General features: G+C 46.5%; 1 long non-coding RNA gene across 1 annotated transcript in view; it reads left to right on the top strand.

Annotated features, from left to right (window-relative positions):
* The window catches only part of LOC118146265 (uncharacterized), a 50797-nt gene extending 34944 nt beyond the window's left edge, over positions 1-15853 (top strand). Inside the window, exons 2-3 of the long non-coding RNA XR_004731880.3 lie at positions 3266-3488; positions 10894-15853. This is a non-coding gene — a long non-coding RNA (uncharacterized LOC118146265). The remainder of the gene's footprint in view (positions 1-3265; positions 3489-10893) is intronic.
* The last annotated feature ends 4125 nt before the right edge of the window (positions 15854-19978 follow it).

Raw genomic sequence — 19978 nt, 5'->3', positions numbered from 1 at the left:
CCTTTGCAGGTAGAGGCTTCTTCTGTGGACTCCCATGAGCCACACGAACAGACTCATGGAAGGGCTGTTGACTTGCTTTCAGCCTGAAGTTATTTTGTAAAGCAAAAACACAATGATCAAACACATCCATTCATCAACGACAGTTTGAAAATGCCAAATAGAAAAAAATATATAATTCTCATTCCCATCACACAAAGTTAACTCCTATTTTGATACTGTTCCATTCTTGACTTTTCCTGTGGGTGCTTTTGTCCTTTTACACAGCTGTGATTATACAATTACACACTTTTTTCTTTTTCAACTTGTATTTTAGGCTCAGGGGGTATATATGCAGGTTTGCTACATGGGTAAATTGCATGTACAAATGATTTCATTACCCAGCTAGTGAGCATAGTGCCTGATAAGTAGTTTTTTGACCCTCACCCTCCTCCCAACCTTCACCCTCAAGTAAGCCTCTGTGTCTCTTGTTCTCAACTTTGTGTCACATGTACTCAATGCTTAGCTTCTACTTATAAGTGAGAACATGCGGTATTTTGTTTTCTGTTCCTGCGTTAATTCACTTAGGATAATGGCCTCCAGCTGCATCCATATTGCTGCAAAGGACATGATCTTGTGCTTTTTTATGGCTGCATAGTATTTTATGGTGCACGTGTACCACATTTTCATCATTTAGTCCACTGTTGATGAGCATTGAGATTGATTTCATAGCTTTGCTATTTTGAATGGAATTGCACTCTCTCATATCGTGATTTTATATTTCTTACTGGATGCATAAACATATTCCCATGTGCTTACAAATTCTTCCTAAAGATCACACATCGTGGCTGAGAACATACAGCAGATTAATTGGCCAATCTCTATTTTTGGTTAATTAGTCTATTGTAAGCTTTGGCTATTATGAAGAATACTGAAGTCACCATTTTCACGTATTTTTTAAAAACCCAGGATCAGTTCTTTATGGTCATTCCCAGAGTAGATTATCTACATGTTTAAGTTCTTGATTTCCTAAGGGAAAGGCTAGCCTTAGGATTCTAATTTTCATGTGCCTAGGGAGAGCAGCACGAGTTCTCAGCTCACAAAACTCCTTGTCCAAGACCAGCACACTGGTCTGAGTCTGACCATGAGCTAAACGACAAGCTTCCTCCTCCCCTCCCCTCTTCCTCTCTATGCGCCTCTCTTGGTGAGGGCTGTGGGCAGTAGCAGTCTTTGAGGACCTTGAAGAGCATTCTGGGCTGTGGGTGCTTCCCTAGGCTTGAATAATTCCACTGGAAGCTGTTGCCCTGACCATGCTGGTCCCCATCCGTGGAAAGCCTGTCAGGCCAACACATGTGAGCAGCCTTTGTTCTTCAGTGTGGCCCCACAGAAACAGAATGACTAATGAGGGTGCCTTCCTGTCTCCTCAGAGTTCAGCTGGGGCTCCCAGGTTCAAAGAACGGTGTCTGACTCACTTTTTCCCATTTCCCAAAGGCAACTGTAAATGAACAACACTGAAAACACCTCCCACTCTACCCAAACCGACCCCATCCTGGGGGAATTACTTAGTCCAGGGCCCAGGCAGAGCTGGCAAAAACAGCAGCATCCCAGCCAGGGATAGGCACAAGCTGCTTCAGAAAGGATGCTTCCTCCCCACCCCAGGGGCCCCCAGGGACATCGGACTCTTCTTCCAACCTGCCTCCCCCTTCGTCCTCCCACTCCAGTTGCTGCATATTCTACTGTTGGCTTTAATTTTCCTTTATATGTGAACACTGAAGAGAGTCAGTTTGGGAGTCCCCATGCCTGATGGTGAGACCAGGACCTGGTCAAGGGCTGGGAAAGTGAACTTTCTTAGAGGAGGACACACTTTTTAGGAGAAAGGAAGGTTCCAAGCCAACTTTGTAGCCTCACGGATTTGCCTGTGTAGCTGAGCTTCATGGGAAGGTCCCAGTGTCGTCATGAAAGAATTGTGGCTCCACTTCCATGCCCAGGGTTGGAGGTCCACCCTCAACAAAGACTTCCATGCTGGACACAGGTGACAACTACTTGGCCACTACCAGAGGCACAGATCACAGCCTAGCGAAACAGTCTGTTTCACTTGTGGATTGCCCTGTTCTTTTCACTTACTTTGAATCTTTTTTGGAATAAGGAATGACCTAGTTAAATAATTATCTTATTTCTTATGGGAACAAAGCATCTGTCTCTTAGAAAGTCCACCCACTGTCCATTCTCCCACTCAAAGGAGCCAGCAGAGTGAGGTGAGAAGTTTCTTTGCATGCAATGGGTCCCATGTTTAGATGTCCCAAGTGTCTGTCTTCTTTCCGGATTCAACACCTCTCTCCCTTTACTTGTTTCCATGTGACCTGGATCCTACCTGCTCACTATTCCTAGGACAAGTCCCTTTCCCTCATAGAATGTGGGAAACTACATAAGCCTTCCATCTAACCCCCAGCACTCCACGGGAGCTACTGGTACTCATGCTCTGGATACCCTGTCCCTCCAGACTCCATCATACTCCAACCTTCAACAGTGTGGGCAGCCACAGACCCAGTTTTCACTCAGTGACCACCCCCAGGCCTTTAATATGAATATCTGGGCCACCAAGTCAAGATGCTAGTCTTCTCCTCATATTCAATGTCCCGTGATTGTATTTTATCTCAATTATACCCACAAGACTGGCACTGTAGAGACTGATCATCTCCAACAGTTCTCCGTGATCATGACATAAGTTCCTGGGGCTGCTGCCAGGCATAGTGATGCTTGTGAACTGGGAGGTGGGAAGATCCACATGGAGCTTCCAAGGTATGTGTGAGGGATGGGAAGGATCGAGAGGAACAAGCTCTGTGCAGCTGGGACCTGTTTACAAAACACAACAGCATTGCATCAATATTGACCCATCCCAATTCCCTGCTGATTAAGGTCATAAACCATGTTGCAGAGCGAGGTTTAAAGAAATACAAGCAGGTACATTGAAAGATGTTCCCCCAAAACCAAACTTTTCAAACAGAATAGTATTGAAAACTTTCTTGGTGTCCCTTGACTTCTTCTCACTGTCTGTGCTGCTCAGAGCTCCATCTTTAAAAGCCACTAGGCTTGCAGCTGGCGCTGATTAGGAGAGTGTTGACAGCATGGTGTTCTCTTCCTACTAACTAGGGAGTTAGAAACAAAAATTTATTGAGTTTTTACTGTGTAGTAAACTCCTGTTAGGGATTCTACACACTTGATTCCATCACCACTGGTAGTCTTCACTATGACACTGTGAAATATATTCCTTTCCCCATTTCATTTGCAGGAAGGCTGAGGGTCACAGAGGTGAAGTCATTTGCCCATGTCGACAAAGCTGGTTATGACAGAGTTTGGATGGGAATGCGGAGCTTCTTGACTCAAACGCCCAGGCTTTGTCTACTGCTTCAGACTCTGGACCAGTGCTGTGCAAGAGAAATAAAAGGCGAGCCACAAATATGAGCCAAATGTGTCATATTTTCTCAGAGCCACATCAAAGAAAAGAAAACCAGGTAACATTAAGTTCAATTGTATGTGCTATTTAACTTAATGGATCCAAAACATTAGTATTTCAACATGTAATCAATATAACAATTGTGAGTTTTATATTCTGTTTTTGCTGTAAGTCCGGAACCCGTTGTGTAATTTTCATGTGCAGCACATCTCAATTAGGACTGGCCATGTTTCAAGTGCTCAGTAGCCACATGTGGTAGTTGGCCACCATATTAGGTAGCTCAGCCATAAAATATAAAAATAGCTTCTTTGTTTTTCTCTCCCAGATATTTCTTTAAAGAGAATTATTTTTTCTTAATGTCTTTCATTACATTTGAACATTATAAGAAAATTATTGAATTCTTAATGAGTAAGAATAACAAATAGATTTTGACTTAGATTAGTCTGCTCAGGCTACCATAACGACATCCCACAAACTGGGTGGCTTAAGCAACTAAAATTTATTTTCTAATAGTTCTGGAGGGTGAGAATGTGAGATCAAGGTGCCAGCATGGTCGAGTTTGGTGAAGGCTCTCTTCCTAGCTTGCAGACAGCTGCCTTTTCACTGGGTCCATACATGGTAGAGAGAGGAAGGTGTGGTATCTCTTTTTATAAGAGCTCTAATCCCATCATGAGGGCCTCCGCTCAGACCTCATCTAGCCCTAATTACCTCCCCAAATCCCCTTCAAATATGATCACCACTTTAGGGCTTCAACACAGGAATTAGAGGAGACACAAACATTCAGTTCACAACATCACTGAATAAAATACAGGGTAAGAAAGTTTCTCACAGTGCTCAGTGATGCAAAATGTCCTGGAGTGACCTCCCAGGATAACGCAGAAACTTTTGTTGGTGGTATTGTAAGGCGGCATGTTGCAGAAATGCCCCTGTAAAGATTTCCATGCAAACCCTACTTTTTACAAATCTACAGTCATTTTTTCCCTCAATTCTTATTCATGAGGAGGTGTCTTTAACCCAATTTTTAAGATTCAGACAGGGAGGTTCTGAGATTGAGTGATATTTGTTATTTCTATAATATATATTTGAAACCCAAGACACAGGTAGATAGAGCAGGAGCCAAGGCCTCCCCAGCAGCCTTCCAAGCCCAGGGTCTCTTCTGTGGCCAGTGCCTGCCTCTTTGCTTGGGAACAGTTGCTGATGGCATGTTGCTATCTTTCATGGCAACTGAGGTCAGCCTGGGCCCTGTTCTACATACATTTGTCTTTGTGTCTTTTTCGAGGATCACGGAGCTGTAATGGGTATCATCTGAGCCAAGTGCTTGGTGGCTTGCGCGGTGGGCCTCTATGCTTATGCCCAGAGAGACAGGATCTCTTTGCACATGCCTGGGGAATTTTTAGAGAGATAGCTGGGGGTGGGGTGTGGGAGGCAAACATTTGAACAGCTTTCACTTTTGTTGTGATTTGTATTGCTACAGTTTCTTTCCATTATGTCTTGTGTGTCTCTTGAGAGTGGCCATGAGCCCAGATAACCACTTTCTAGGGGAGCCCTGATGGGGGACATTAGGTTCTGGTCTGTGTGTGTCAGGTTAGACACAGTGAAGAAGTGAAACCAGAATGCATGAAACAGGGGCCTCAGGGCAGATGGTTACACACTGGAGGCCTACAGGAAGCCAGGAGGGGGCGGGCAGTTTAGCCAGTTCGATGGAAGGGAGAACACCTGTGGGATATGCTTTCATTAAGGCCTGTGGCCATTATCCTTAGGCTTTCCTCTGGGGTTGTGGACTGGCTGGTTTAAAGAAAACACTTATGAAGGGGGGACTGCTGGCATGACCATTTGGTTTTATTATAGTCAGGTATTGGGTTTTGGGTCAGTGGGATGAGGAATAACCACATGGGGAGAGGAAGTTTTGAGTCCAAAGGCGACTGGGTACCATTGAGTTCCAATCAGCTTATGTCAGGCATAAAAATGGATGCTGAGGCAGCGACTATATTAAACAAATGTATGACAACCTTGTTATTGAAGCTGCTGTTCCTTCATTCCTACATCCTTCAAACCCTCACTAGAGACTATCTCTGTGAGACCCCAGTTGAGTCAGGGGTGCACAGCAATGGAGTGGCAGTCCCTGCTCTCAGCAACCATAGCATGGCCACAGGATGAGAGAGGCAGACACACTCTGAAATCAGGACACACATCAGCAAACATTGGCTTATCAGAAAACTACAGCAGACAGGAGCTCCTTGGGCTCTGGGGAAATGCTGCTGTCCGCTGACCAAAGGAGCTGATGGTTGGGCTCATGGAGTGGGAGAGACTTGGTAGAAGCAGCATGGGTGGGTGATCCCAACCTAGAGAACCCACTAAGAAATGTGGTGGTTTCCCTCTTCCACCTTCATTGCCTCTTTCCACCCCGATGCTGGCAGGACGGGACTTTGTGGACCAAGGGAGCTACAATTCACTCAGGAGCTATGTCACGCCAGTCACTTTACATGCATCAGTGGCTCTGGGTTAAATTGTGCCTCTCCTCACTCATATGTTGAAGTCCTAATGTTTATTACCTCAGAATGGAAGCTTATTTGGAAATAGGGTCATTACAGGTCAGTAGGGTAGGCTGTTAATCCAATATGACTGGTGCCCTTATAAAAAGAGGAAATTTGGGCCCAGTGAGGTGGCTCATGCTTATAATCCCAGCACTTTCGGAGGCCGAGGCAGATGGATCAGGAAGTCAGGAGTTTGAGACCAGCCTGGCCAACATGGTGAAACATCATCTCTACTAAAAATACAAAAATTATCTGGGTGTGGTGGTGCATGCCTGCAATCCCAGCTACTCAGGAGGCTGAGGCAGGAGAATTGCTTGAACCTGGGAGGCAGAGGTTGCAGTGAGCTGAGATTGTGCCACTGCACTTCAGCCTGGGCAACAGAGCGAGACTGTGTCTTAAAAAAAAAAAAAAAAAGAGAGAGAAGGGGAAATTTGGACACAGACAAACATAGAAGGAAAATAACATGTGAAGGTAAAGGCAGAGACTTGAGTGAAGCTTTTATAAGCCTAGGAATACCAAACATAGAAATAAACCACCAGAAATTCAGAGAAAGCCTTGGAAGTAGATTCTCTCTCACAGCCCTCAGAAGAAACAAAACTTACCAGCACCTTGATCTCAAAGTTCCAGCCCCCAAAACTGTGCGACAATAAACTTCTGTCGTCTAAGCCACCCAGTCTGTGGTGCTCTCTTACAACAGTCCTGGGAAACAAATCCATTATTTCTAGGCATCTATAGAACATCTCCATGAAGAGGATAATATCATGCCCATTTTATAGAGGAGGAAAACAAGGTTCAGGGAAGTGACTTTCCCAATGCTATTCAAAGCTACGGCTTGAGCCCAAATCTATTTCACGCCCCAGCCCACTACATCCCAGTCTTCCAGCAGCGATTTGCCTTCAGCCTTGGTGTCACACTCAAGTGGGAGGCAGGCAGACTAGTCCCTCAAGAAAGCACTCATTTCTTGGAAATACATTCTCCTGCAGGTTCTGAAAGGCAGGTCAGCCCACTGGGAACAGGAGCTGTGTATCACGTTTCAGAAATCAGGCTCCTGGACAAGCCAGATCCACCCATCTGCCTGAGCCATGCCTAGAAAGCTCCCAGCATGGACAATATGTATTTAGTTCAGGCCTCCTCCTGACGGAGCTACGCTCCTGCCTCAGGACCCACCTCAGATGGAAGTCCCACCTTTTGGAAGACAGAAATGTCCATGGACACAGACATGCAAACGTCCCATAGGAGGTTCCTGAGTTTCACCCAATCTTGTTATAGGCAGCCATATCTTTTTACCTTCTCTATGAAATGAAATGGAAAGTGAGGCTGAAAAGTAGTTGTATTGACTTTGTCTTTCATTGACTTTGGCTCCATAAATCAAACAGCTGTCAGGCAGTCAGCCCCCAAGTAATATTCCAATAGATGTGCCGCAGGCACGGTAGATTGTACTTACTGGGTCAAATAAATACCTTTTCATCTGTCCACAGTGTAGGTAACTATATTACGCTTTGCAATGTTTCTCCTATTAACTTGATCTAGGCTCTGGAGGCATTTTCCTGAAGCCATGGGATGAAACCACACACTCTTCATGCCTCCTCCTGCCCTCCTTTAACTTCCCCAGCAGGAAGGCAGAGGGCATAGTCCAAGGTCCAGCCTGCACCAAGGCTAGCTAGGACCCCCACAGGTTCACAATGATTCAAGACAATGAAGAATTTACCCCTAAACTGGTATCTCCCGTGGACTCCAATTCCTTTTGACTTTTAGTTTTGCTTAGGAATTGCAAAAGGAAATCATGCTGGCTTTACAGTATTGCTTGTTACAGAGGTGTATAAAGTCTAACTTGAATGTAACCACTTCCTTGCCATTAAAACAAATTTAAAAGAGAAATTGGATCATACCATATAGAACGCTTTGCAATCACTTTTTTTTTTCACTAGAGAATAAACCAGCTGGGTGAGGTGGTGCATGCCTGTAATCCTAGAATTTTGAGAGGCCAAGGTGGGAGGATCGCTTGAGCCCAGGAGTTCAAGACCAGCCTGGGCAACATAGCAAGATCCCCATCCCTACAGAAATTAGTTTGTCAGGGTGGACATGCCTGTAGTCCCAGCTACTGGGGAGGCTGAGATGAGAGGATCACTTGATCCCAGGAGGTAGTGTTTATAGTGAGCCGAGATTGTGGCACTGCATTCCGGCCTAGGAGACAGAGCCAGATCCTAACTCAAAAAGGAAAAAAAAAAAAAAAAAAAAAAAAGAATAAAGCAAGGATAAACCAAGGAGCCTTTTAGATCAGTAAATATAGTTCCATTAAACACTTTTTACTTCTTCCTCAGTTCTCCGTATTTTGTTTTGTTCCATATTTTAATTATTTTGGAAGTAAGCATCATCCCCTGTTGATGTTATTTAGATTGCCTACAGTTTGGGGCTGCTATAAATAAGTCAGCTATTAATATCTTCATGCTTTTGTCCAAGTATTTCTATTGGGATAAATACTGAGAAATAACATTTTTGAGTAGAGGAAACTCCCACCTTGAATGCTGGGAGCTATCCTTCAATTCATCCGAAAATGTCACCTCTTTGCATTGTCCAGCGCTTTGTAAGAGACCCCATTTTCCTACCCAGTGACAGCTTGGATAGTAGGTATCATTTGTGTATTTTTGTGCTAACCTAAATGGAAAAATGGTATTTCGCTGTTTCCATTGGAAGAGAGAATGAGCATCTTACTCTGTGTTTACCAGCCTTCCTCTTTCTTCTGTGCTGCGACCCTTAAAAACTTGGCCCTTTCACTTTTCCTGTTGGGATGTTTCAAGTTTTGTGGTTGAATTAGTCAGTCTTTTACTTTTAATACAATATTTCTTGTTTCCTGCCTTGCTTACAAAATACTACCTTCACTCAAGATTGGAAAACTCATTGTGCCAGTTCTTGGTTGTAAGCAATAGAAATCCACTTTATTAAACACAGGCAGCAAAGGGACTTATTAGAAGGATAATGGATGTCTTAGTAAGAGGTTGTGATGTTTAGAAACAACCCTTGGACAGAGCCAAAAAAGCCAAATGGTGCCACTGGAGACGCTGCCCTAGACTCCTGCTGCCAACAGGCTGTTCTGATTCTGCTGCCATTGTCTCCACTAGACCCTGGGTGCTGGGTGCTACCATCCCACCATCACCCCCACCACTGGCTCCTCCGCCACCACCACCACCCACAGACTACCAGCACCTCCCGCCACTTCCCTTTCACCTCCTCCTCCGCCATCTCCACCATCACCATCACCATAACTAGACTGAATTCTAAACTATCCCCTGATTTCCTTGCAGTATGGGTTTCAGATTCAAAGTCCTCAGTGGGAGTCTTTAATTGTTCATACACAAGCTTTCACTGTCAAGAGTCAAGGAGAGAAATCTAATATTTGTGTTCATTTGGGGAGAATTGGTATCCTAGTAATATTAAGTCCTCCCATCTAGGAACATGATATTGTTACCAAGCAATCAATGGGCTTGCTGCCCAGTTCACATAGAGGCCAATGCCTTGGCACCAGCTTTTGAGAAAAGAAAAACTTTATTGCTGGCTAACAGGCAAGGAGGCAGGAGAAAACTCTCAAATCTGTCTCCTCGAGCAGGGATTTGGGTCAGGCTTCATAAGCACAGGGTAATGAGGTGTGATCTGATTAGATCTTGCAATGAGGTGATGCCAGGAGGCATGATCTGACTGATCCTGCCAGGGCACAATGCCAGAGCTTCATCTAATTGGATCCTGCGTCCTGCCTATCTGCTTTTATTTCAGTCCCAGTTCTTCAGCCCCAGCACTTAGGTTCCACCTACACTGCCCACTTGGTTCACCTGGGCATGCTCAGACTACGTGACCTTCTGTCTGGGGGGGGGGTCCATGGTGACAGGAAAACAACTCAGAACTTAGTTTCATAAAAGTCGAACCAGATAGGTCTGATGCAGTTACAGTAGGTGCTAAAACCTCCCACTCTGATTGTGAAACTGTCAAATTCTAGGTTTTGGAATTCCAACAATATAGTCACAGTAAGTTTCATTAATGAGAAGCCAGTCTTATTTATTAATAGGTGATGATGTTTCCAATATCAATGTTTCTGATATTTAGTCTTTATGTTTTAAAATGCTAGAATTTTTTTCATTTATCCTAACAGCATATATGTCACTTTATTTTATTTTATTTTTTTAAATTTTTTATTGGATTTTAGGTTTTGGGGTACATGAGCAGAGCATGCAAGACAGTTGCGTAGGTACACACATGGCAGTGTGCTTTGCTTTTCTTCTCCCCTTCACCCACATTTGGCATTTCTCCCCAGGCTATCCCTCCCCACCTCCCCATCCCACTGGCCCTCCCCTTTTCCCCCCAATAGACCCCAGTGTTTAGTACTCCCCTTTCTGTGTCCATGTGTTCTCATTTTTCATCACCCACCTATGAGTGAGAATATGCGGTGTTTCATTTTCTGTTCTTGTGTCAGTTTGCTGAGGATGATGTTCTCCAGATTCATCCATGTCCCTACAAACGACACAGACTCATCATTTCTGATTGCTGCATAATATTCCATGGTGTATATGTGCCACATTTTTCCAATCCAGTCTATTATCAATGGGCATTTGGGTTGATTCCAGGTCTTTGCTATTGTAAACAGTGCTGCAATGAACATTCGTGTACATGTGTCCTTATAGTAGAACGATTTATAGTCTTTTGGATATATACCCAGTAATGGGATTGCTGGGTCAAATGGAATTTCTATTTCTAAGGCCTTGAGGAATCGCCACACTGTCTTCCACAATGGTTGAACTAATTTACACTCCCACCAACAGTGTAAAAGTGTTCCTTTTTCTCCACATCCTCTCCAGCATCTGTTGTCACTTTAATCTGAAGTTCCTTCTCCTTGTCTTACTACCCTGTATTCTGACAGATTTTCTTGACTTTATTTTTCAGTTCACTTACTGATGATCACTTTGAGGACAGGAAATGGTGGGGCACACTTACAATCTAAGAAGATATTTTCCCAGAAGAGTCCGCGTTTCCTAAGTTTCTGAGAACAGCAATTGGAGCGTTTTAAAAGTTCTCCTTAGTTCATTGCATCATCTAGGCACTCGGTGCCTCCTCTGTCTGCCCTTCAGTCTTCATGGCCGCATGCTGACTGGCTCGTCTGCCTGATGTACTCCTGTTTGAAAACTGGGCTGGTTCTTCCAGATGGCTGCTTCAGTGATTTAGTTCCTGCAGTTCTCTTCTCTAGGAAGCTTATGCCCGGTTGAGCTGATGGCTTGGAGCTCTGGGTACCTGGGCTTATCTGTGAAAGCCCCAGCTAGGATGCATGATGGACAGCTGGTCTTGAGGCAGAAGACATGGCTGTAAATCAATAGTTGGTGTCAGAAGGCAGGACCCTTCATGTTCACCTGCATCTCCTCCAGCCCCTCTGGCTGACCCGGACTCTGCCTGACTTCAAGGAGGAGACCCCTTTTCCTGTATCCATTTATTTAGAGGAGCTGACAAATGGCTTCCTCTGAGCTCCCACTTTCTGCTGGGATTTTCCATTCCATCCTCTGGCCTGTGCCAGTAATAACATTTTATACTTGTCTGACACCTTTTCTCCTCTGAGCTCCAAGCACTTTACAAGCAAGCAGTTACACTATTGCCCTCTGAATTCTGATGGGAAAGCTGAGAGTCATGGGATCAAAGCTACCATGATTGGGCAGTGAAGACAAGACTCCCAGACACCAGGCCAACCCTTGGCCCTTGGCAGGACCAGAGAGAGCACCCCTACTGCTGAGGAGGGGCAGGCCAGAGGAGGGCTTTCAGCATGGGCTCCCCAGAGGCTTCCCGGAGCCTCTTACCCTGTTGTGAAGTGATGCATTGTCCTTTACTGCAGAAGAGAATGGGGCCCCTGGGATGCTTCCTTGGCAGGAAAGGTGATCTGATGGCTTGTGGTTTTTCTGGGAATGAGAAGACTCATGGAATCTTTAGTGTCCTCATCTTGTCTTGAGGAAGAGGAAGCAGATCTGTATTGCATGGCCCAGGCAGCGGAATAAGGTTCAGTTGCTACAGGTCTTTACCAGTCTAGTCCTTGCTGGCACTGAGAGCTGCTCAAAGGGGAGTTTGTTTGCATCCCTGGTTGGGTCCCAAGGGAAGTGTCTCTAGTCGATGCTGGGGAGATGTCCTGCATCACACGAGGCTAGGGAAGGGTGACACATAAGTCCTCTTCCAACCCAGATTTTGCATTATAAGGATGGACTCTAGCACTATCTCCTCTGGGTGGTGGAGGCTTTGGGCTGAGACCCTGAAACCCTGGGGCACGTCACCTCTTGCAGGATCTGCAAAGCTCCTTAGTTCCCATCTTCTCCTTCTTTTATTTAGCAAAACTTGGTTTGAGGTCTGCATTTTCCATCTCCTGTATGAAGCTTTGCTCAGAAGCAGCTCACTGTTTAACTAGAAAGAACATCTGTGACCATGAAATTTTCAGCAACCAAAAAATGCCCTGCTAAGTTATATTTGCTAAGCTACTGTCGGGAGTCAGCAGAAAGACAGAGAGAGAGAGAGAGAGAGAGAGAGAGAGAGAGAGAGAGAGAGAGAGAGAGAGAGAGAGAGAAAGAGTCTGTGTGAATTCAGCTGCCCTCACTCAGGTGGCTGGAAACTGGCCCTCCTTTATCTGTGAACACTGCAAACTGGGGAAGAATTCATGGAACTGTGAGTATGGAGAGATACCTGGCCAGAAAGAAACTGAGAATCAGTCATTCCTACCTCAGGGACCACAGAAGGAGGCAGACAGCTGGAAGGATGATGGGGTGTGTGTGTGTGTGTGTGAATTAGGGAAGGGGAGGGGATGACATTTTCTGAACAGATAGAATTCTGAGCACATCTCTCTGTGTTAATGCTCACATGGAACCTTTCAAAGCTTGGAGAATGAGTATTATAATTTTATTTTCCCAGTGAGGGATTAGAGGTCAAATAAGCTGCCCACAGCCCCAGCACCAGCCAGAGCAGAACCGGGATTTGAACCCAGTTAGTTGTCTTTGGCTCTGATGCCCTTTCTCTTCTGTATCCCTGCCTGCCTTCAATGCAGGTGCCACAAATGAAGTCCCACAGACCTCGTCTGACCGGCTCTGAGTCTTCCGGCTAGTCTGGCTGTCTGAGGCCCCAAGTGCTCTTTCTCAAGGGCTGGCTGCCTTGCAAGTCCCCAGAAGCCTCCGTGTCCACCCCTATGTCTCCCCAAATGCTCTAGAGAGCTCTGGGCCAAGGCCCAGGCCCAGCAGGGCAGCCCTTGTGCAGCTCTGTGGTTTGCGATCTGGCCATGCATAGCTGGCTCTGAGCAAGAACTTATCATTCTTCCACGACCACCCAGTCAGCTCAACACTGCCTGGACGTGCAGCTCTAGCTGCCCAGGTTGGTGGCAGCTCAGCCCTCACTGGGCTCTGCTGCTCCCACTTGCTGTCTGCCACCCCCGCTGCAGCCAGCCCCGCCTGCCCAGCTGAGTGAGTGGTCGCTGGAGCCCAGAAACAGCAGGGTCTGAGCATCCCCAACAAACCACAAAGAGGATTTCACAAATCAAAAGGACCAGAGAGAACAAAGCTGTCACATCAGTCCATCATGGAGCCGGATCTCAAAATACCACCGGGCCAGAGTCCTGCCAGCTGTGAGTCACCACCCGGCCAGAGCAGCCACAGCAGGCCCCTGGCCGCATGGAAAAACACCTCGGCGGCCAGCTGGCTGCTCTCTGCCCAGATCTGGGAGGCACAGGGTGTCTGTGGGGTGGTTCCACACCTCCATGCTGCAGTGTGGAGAGGAGTCCACCCGGTTTGCTGGCTGTAGGAGCAGGAGGGAGGGGACAAAGGAACGGCCATATCGACAATGGATTGGTGAGTGAGGACACTGTCCAGGCCTGTTTCATCCCTCCAGTCCTGTTCCAAGCCTCTGGGATAACCAGCAGCGTGATGTCACCCTTTTTATGCCTCCCTGTGGCCCTATGCTGCTGGCCCACCTCTTCCCAGGTGACGAGGAGTTGGGTTCAGGTGCCTAAGTGAATCCAGCAGCTCATGGCACCAATGGCAATGGCAATGCACAGACCAAGAGCCAACACTTGGTGTGCAGAGTCCCTCTTCATGCACTGCTCCAGCTCCTACCCCAAGCCCTATCATGACACATGGTGGGGAGGGACCTGGGGGCACACACACAGGGATCATGTCCTTTCATAGGAGTTTAGGCATTCTTCTGCATTACTTCTCTTTCATTCACCATCCTGAGACCTCTCTCCTTCCAAATAGCATCCTTTGTTGCTCCTGGCTTTGAGGCCACGGCACATGTGTCAATAAAGATGAAATGGCCTGGATGACAAAACACAAAGCGCTGATCTTATTTTTGTTGCCAGCCCATTTCTTCCTTTGGTACCTCATTTTCCTCATTGTCAATATGAAGAGTGAGACAAGATCTTACAGAGATCTGGGGTGCCACCTGCCACCGCTCCCTGAGCTGGAGCCATAGCAAATTCTAAAGGGCTTTATCTTTAGTGAACTGAACATTAATGAGGAGAATATGTTTTATTCAGATGAGGAGGCAACAAGGGCTCAATTTAAGAGAATATAAGATGTCAGTCCCAGCCCCTTCCCCTCTCTGAGTGCCCCCTTGCTGTCTTGTCGTTGGCGCTTTCCTCTAAATCCTGGCCTTTCAGGCTATGGACCCATCAGAGCTGAGTGCTGGGGCACTGATTTGAGGTTTCACTCACCACCTTGCCCTGCAGAAATGCCCAGAACCTGCCCTGAACTTTTTTGCTTGCAGCCAGAGTCTCCTGCCCTCAGCTTGGAATTGACCAGGTGGAGGCATGAGTTATAATGCCCCTTTCCCCCTCTATTCTGCTGTCCATCCCTATGCAGCCCCTCTCCATGCTGCCCATGGCCTCTGCTTGGCTGTTCTGGGCTGCTGTGTGATCAAGCTTTCCTTCTCAGAGGCCATGATGCTGAAGGCGTGGAGAGAACCTGGAGTGGCAGAGTCCTGGCCACTGTGCAGTGACTTCTGCAGACCTGGGCCAGGAGGCCCTTAGGAGAGTGGGCATGGGCTTCAGGCAGCGGGATGAAGGCTATTGAGCAGCAGCTCTGCAGAACAAGCATAAGTGGTGACATCCTCCCTGTCCCAGATGCCACAGAGCACAGGGGTGTGCCCATATATGTATGTTCCTAGGTGAGGTGAAAGAAAAGCACTGGCCACCTGCCACCTACCAACCATCACTAAGCTGAAGCCATAACAAATTCCTGAGTACCTAGTGTGCCTCTACCCAGCTGTCAAAGTCTCTGAGAGCTCAGATACACCCGAGTCCGTTTGCAAGTTCATAGGAAGGGGCATGAATCTTTGCTCTCTGTTGTTACCTGCCCTCCAAGGAATCACTAACTGAAGCTAGAGATTTGCCTCTTAAGATTCCCCACTCTCTTCCCCTTTGGGTCCCCCCACCACTTACTTTATTTAGTTATTGTATTCAGTAAATACCTTTGAGGGATCTGGAACTTTCCATTTGGCATATAGAAACCGTGCATTAGTTTGTAGCTACCCAATTTGGGGGATCCTGAGCGTCAGAGATAAATGTGTTCCTGTAATTAACTTAAAAGTACCTGCTTCCCCTTGTAAGCATAACCTAAAAATTATGTTTTAAAAAATTAAAATGAAATTCACATAACATACAATCAGCCGTTTTGAAGTGCACAATTCAGTAATATTTAATGTGTTCTCAATACTGTGCAACTCCCAGCTGTCTAGTTTCAAAAATTCTTCCTCACTCTACAAAAACACCTATATTTACTAAGTAATCACTCCCCATCCCACCTGCTGTCATGCCCTTGTAACCTCTAATCTGCTTCCCATCTCTGTGGATTTGCTTATTCTAGATATATCATATAAAATAAACACAACATGTGACTTTTTGTGTCTGATATCTTTCAGCAGTGAGCATAATAGCACTTAGCACTTAGTTTTCTAGGTCCATCCATGAACGTTTTCAAGGTTTCTCCTTTTTTATAGCTGAACAGGATTCCGTCTTATGGATTAACCAAATCGTGCATGCTTTCATCCTCTGATGGACTTTTATGTTGTTACCATTTGGCTATCATGGATAATGCTGCTGTAAACATTTATATACAAGATTTTGTGTGGACAGATGTTATCATTTCTCTTAGCTATATGACTAGAAGTGGAATTGCTGGATCACATGGTAACTCTACTTTTAACTTTTTGAAGTACTGACAAACTATTCTCCAAAATGGCTGCACAGTTTTACATTTCTCCCAGCAGCATATGTGGGTTTCAACTTCTTCACTTTTTCACCAACACTTCTTATTATTGGTCTTTTCAGCTCAAGCCATCCTAGTCAGGATGAAGCAATACCTCATTATAGTGTTAGGATGCATTTCCCCAATGACTAACAATGTCAATCATCTTTTCATTTACTTATCGGCCATTTTTATAGCTTCCTTTGAGAATGTCTATTCAGAAATGTTCCCATTTAAATTTTTTTATTATTGAGTTATAAGAATTATTTATAAATTATGGATACTAGGCACTGATCAGATATATAATTTGCAAGTATTTGCTCCCACTCCATTGCTTGCCTTTTCATATCCTTAATAATTCCCTTTGATGCACTGATGTTTTAGGTTTTGATTAAGTCCAATTTATCTAAATTATTCTTTTGTCTCTCATATATTTGGTGTCATAGCTGAGAATCCTTTGCCAAAACTATGATTGTTATTTTTTCTCATATTTTTTTCCAAGAGTTTAAAAGTTTTAGCTCTTATATTTAGATGTTGACTGATTTTGAATTGATTTTTGAATATGACATGAGGTAGGAGTACAAATGAATTGCTTGCGGATATCGAGTTGTCCCATTTGAATGGGCATGTTTAGAGAAAGGATAAATCAGTAAACTGACATCTTTCGCTAGTTAGATAAACAAAGGTGTCCACATAAAAATACATATAAACCGATTCACACTTTTCGTGCTCAGCATTATTGTGAAGATATAAAATAATGTGGATAACACTCATAGAGTTGAATAGGACCTAATGGTGCCACTGAAGGGACTTTAGGAGACATAAATCGTTGAATTGTTCACAGAAACAGGTACAGGAATCCCTCCCTTCTTGGGGGCTGCACTCATCTGCATGGTATTTTCTGTTTTGCTCTGAAGCCCTGCATGATGTTTTGGCCCACATTTGCCTGAGTGTGCTCATTGCTGGGTCATTGGGGCAGACAAGGCCAGTCTGCAGAGACAGCTCCTGCCCTGGGGAGGCAAGGCTGCCACCCTGGAGTGTCTCCCAGAGACCATAGTGCCTTGCATCTGGCTGTGGGGACCAGCTCTGGGTCTCTCCCTATTGGTGGAAAGTAGTCTCAGACGTCACCACCACGTGTCTGGCGATTCATCAACACAGGAGAGTGCTGAACTAAGGATGTGATTTTTCCATGGGTTCACATCCCAGGGACAGGGTGAGGAGCTCCACGGAGCTTCGTTCTTAAATAGTCATTATCCTGGGCGGCCGCCCTTGGGAGAGAGTGCTCTGCCATCTGGGACTTCAGTTCCTTCAGTGATCTCTTGCCTGATCACTTCTAATGATTGCGCTTGCTTCTCTGCTACCCGCTTATGCCATCATCCAGGACTAAATGTTCTTTCTTACTATAGAACTTCCTCCCTTCTAACCGTCTCAATCAGTCACTTGGGACACACAGCTTTGAATCTCCCAGAGCATCACTACCTCTGCCTTCTCACTGTCCCTCGGTTCTCCACTGCCTTCATCTGCTCCTCTCCTGCTTATACCCCACTGACCACCGCTGTTGCCACTCTCCCGCACGTCTCTCCTGCTTTACTTTCCTTTGGTTTAAGCCCTGGCAACACCCCAGCCATGGATTGGTCGATCCACCCCTTTCTCAGCACTGATAACTGGCCCGTTTGATGCTGCTGGAGAACATCAGACCACTGGTGCATGCCTGGAACCAGAGCCATCAGAACCCACGCTCCTCCTTCACCTCAGCACTGCCTCATCTCCAGCCTGAAGCCATAGTGGGAGCAGTGGACACTTTCTTCCACCCATCTGCCATCCTCAACATGGCTCCCTGTGCCCATGCCCTTAAGGACTGCCTGCTGGGACTTTGGGGGAACATTTTTGTTTCTGTCATCCTCTTTATTTACCCCTTTTTGGTTGTTGGTTCCTGACTTCCTCTTCCTTCTTAAAAAAAAAGGAGCCCAAATTTGCCCTGTTCCCTCATGTCCAGCCCCTTCCTTTGCTCACTGGCTGCTTCTGCTCCATTTTCTCAATGAGCCACTGCAGCGCAGTGATCGAGCCCCCTGTGGCTGGACTCAATCCATGGAGCGCCCTCCAGCATTGAGCTCTCATGGGTTCTCTGCAACACTGGAGGGTGAACCACTTCCTCCTTGGTTTCCACGGTGACACTTCCTTATAGATGCTTCCTACATTTCCCAGCATGCTTCTCTGTTTCCTTTGCAGGCACCTTTTCTCTGCTGGTAGCTTACATGTTGGGTTTTCTCCAGCTCTGTCCTTGCTCATCCTTTCTTCTTTCCCTGGATCACTTTGCTAGCCTGGAGTCTCCCATGATCTGGTGAAGCCTGGAGTGGGTGGCCCTTCCCAGCCTGTGCTATCTGCCACACTCTCTGTGTGGCAGCCAAGCTGGGAGCAGCTGGTGGCTCCACCAGGAGCACTGTGAAGACATTGGCCACTGGGGGTTTGGGCAGATGATCTTTTGTACAGCAGTTCTGGGGAGGCCCCTGTGACTGTGTAGCTTGTGAAACAGTGTCGTGGGAATTGCCTGAGAGCTTATTAGATCTAACCAAGAGCTTGTTACATCTGCAGGAGCTCAGCCTCTCAAACTCCTGAACCAAATGCACACGTTGACAAGGCTGCAGAAGCGCCCACACAGCAGAGTGTGAGGGACTTCGGAGGACCCATGTCAGCCTGCTGAGATGGGGCAGAGCAGGGACAGAGTCAGGGAACTCAGTTTCTTAAGATGCTTTTGCTTCAAAATACAGGCCAGGTTTCCAGGGGAAATTTAATGGAGGAGCCCTATATTTTTTTCTAATGGAATGGACGCTTATACTTGGTAAACAAGAGATTCTTATTTGAAAGTAACTCTTGCTCCAACTTTGTGGCCTACCAAGGGAATCAAATTAGAGGGGAGAGAAGCGGTAGCAGTGAAGCAACCTGGCCATCCATGCCTGATGTGGGCGGATCTCAGGGCTGAACTTTTCCCACCCTCAGTCTGGGGCCAGACCTGAGCCCAACACCACTCTGCAGGAGGGAGACGAGAATTTTCTCTGAGGGGTTATGTGCACCTTCCTAAGGCAGCCAAGGGCAGTGCCATCCAGGGTACTGCATGTGCCCGGCAAGGCCTGTCTTCCCAGTCCTGCCTCCCTCTACCCCTCAGGCTGAAGTTCGTACACTTCCCTCGCTGAACTGGGCCGGCAGAACTGGAGCACACAGGCTGGCGACAGCTGCGTGTGACCAAAATCACCCCTGGCTTTTGAGCTGACTCCTGAGTCCAAAAACAACAGCTCCTCCTGCAGTGTATGACCAGGGTGGTTTGGGTTTAGTCGGTAACTCACCGCGTCGCCAGCCCTGCCTCCATAATGAACACCCCCGGGCTGGGCAGACAAGGCCCGGGCTGTTTGTAAGAAACAAGAGCCCTGCTGTGGGGCCAGTGTGTCCTGCTTCCCTGCTCCAAATAGAGATGATGGGGATGGAGAGGAAGTGAACTTGGGACGGCACCAGGCTCTTACGGTTTTAGACAGAAGAGAAATGACAGAATAAGAAAGCTCCTGGCAGCCTCTGGAAAGGGCCAGGGTCTGGGCTTCAGTCCTGCAGCCACAGTCCAGGGTGTTGTCATGACTGGCCCTCATCTCCTGACCCTTCCTGCTCAGGGATGTGTGCTGATCCCTAGCCAGAGACGCCCTCGTCCTCTGCTGCTGCGTGACTCGCATCCACTGCTTAACCCTATCCCCGGCCTTCTGGGGCAGGTGTGTCCCACATCTCCATGG

Source organism: Callithrix jacchus, chromosome 12 (assembly GCF_049354715.1).
Source record: "Callithrix jacchus isolate 240 chromosome 12, calJac240_pri, whole genome shotgun sequence".
Lineage (NCBI taxonomy): Eukaryota > Metazoa > Chordata > Mammalia > Primates > Cebidae > Callithrix > Callithrix jacchus.
This window is presented reverse-complemented; position numbering and strand designations above follow the sequence as displayed.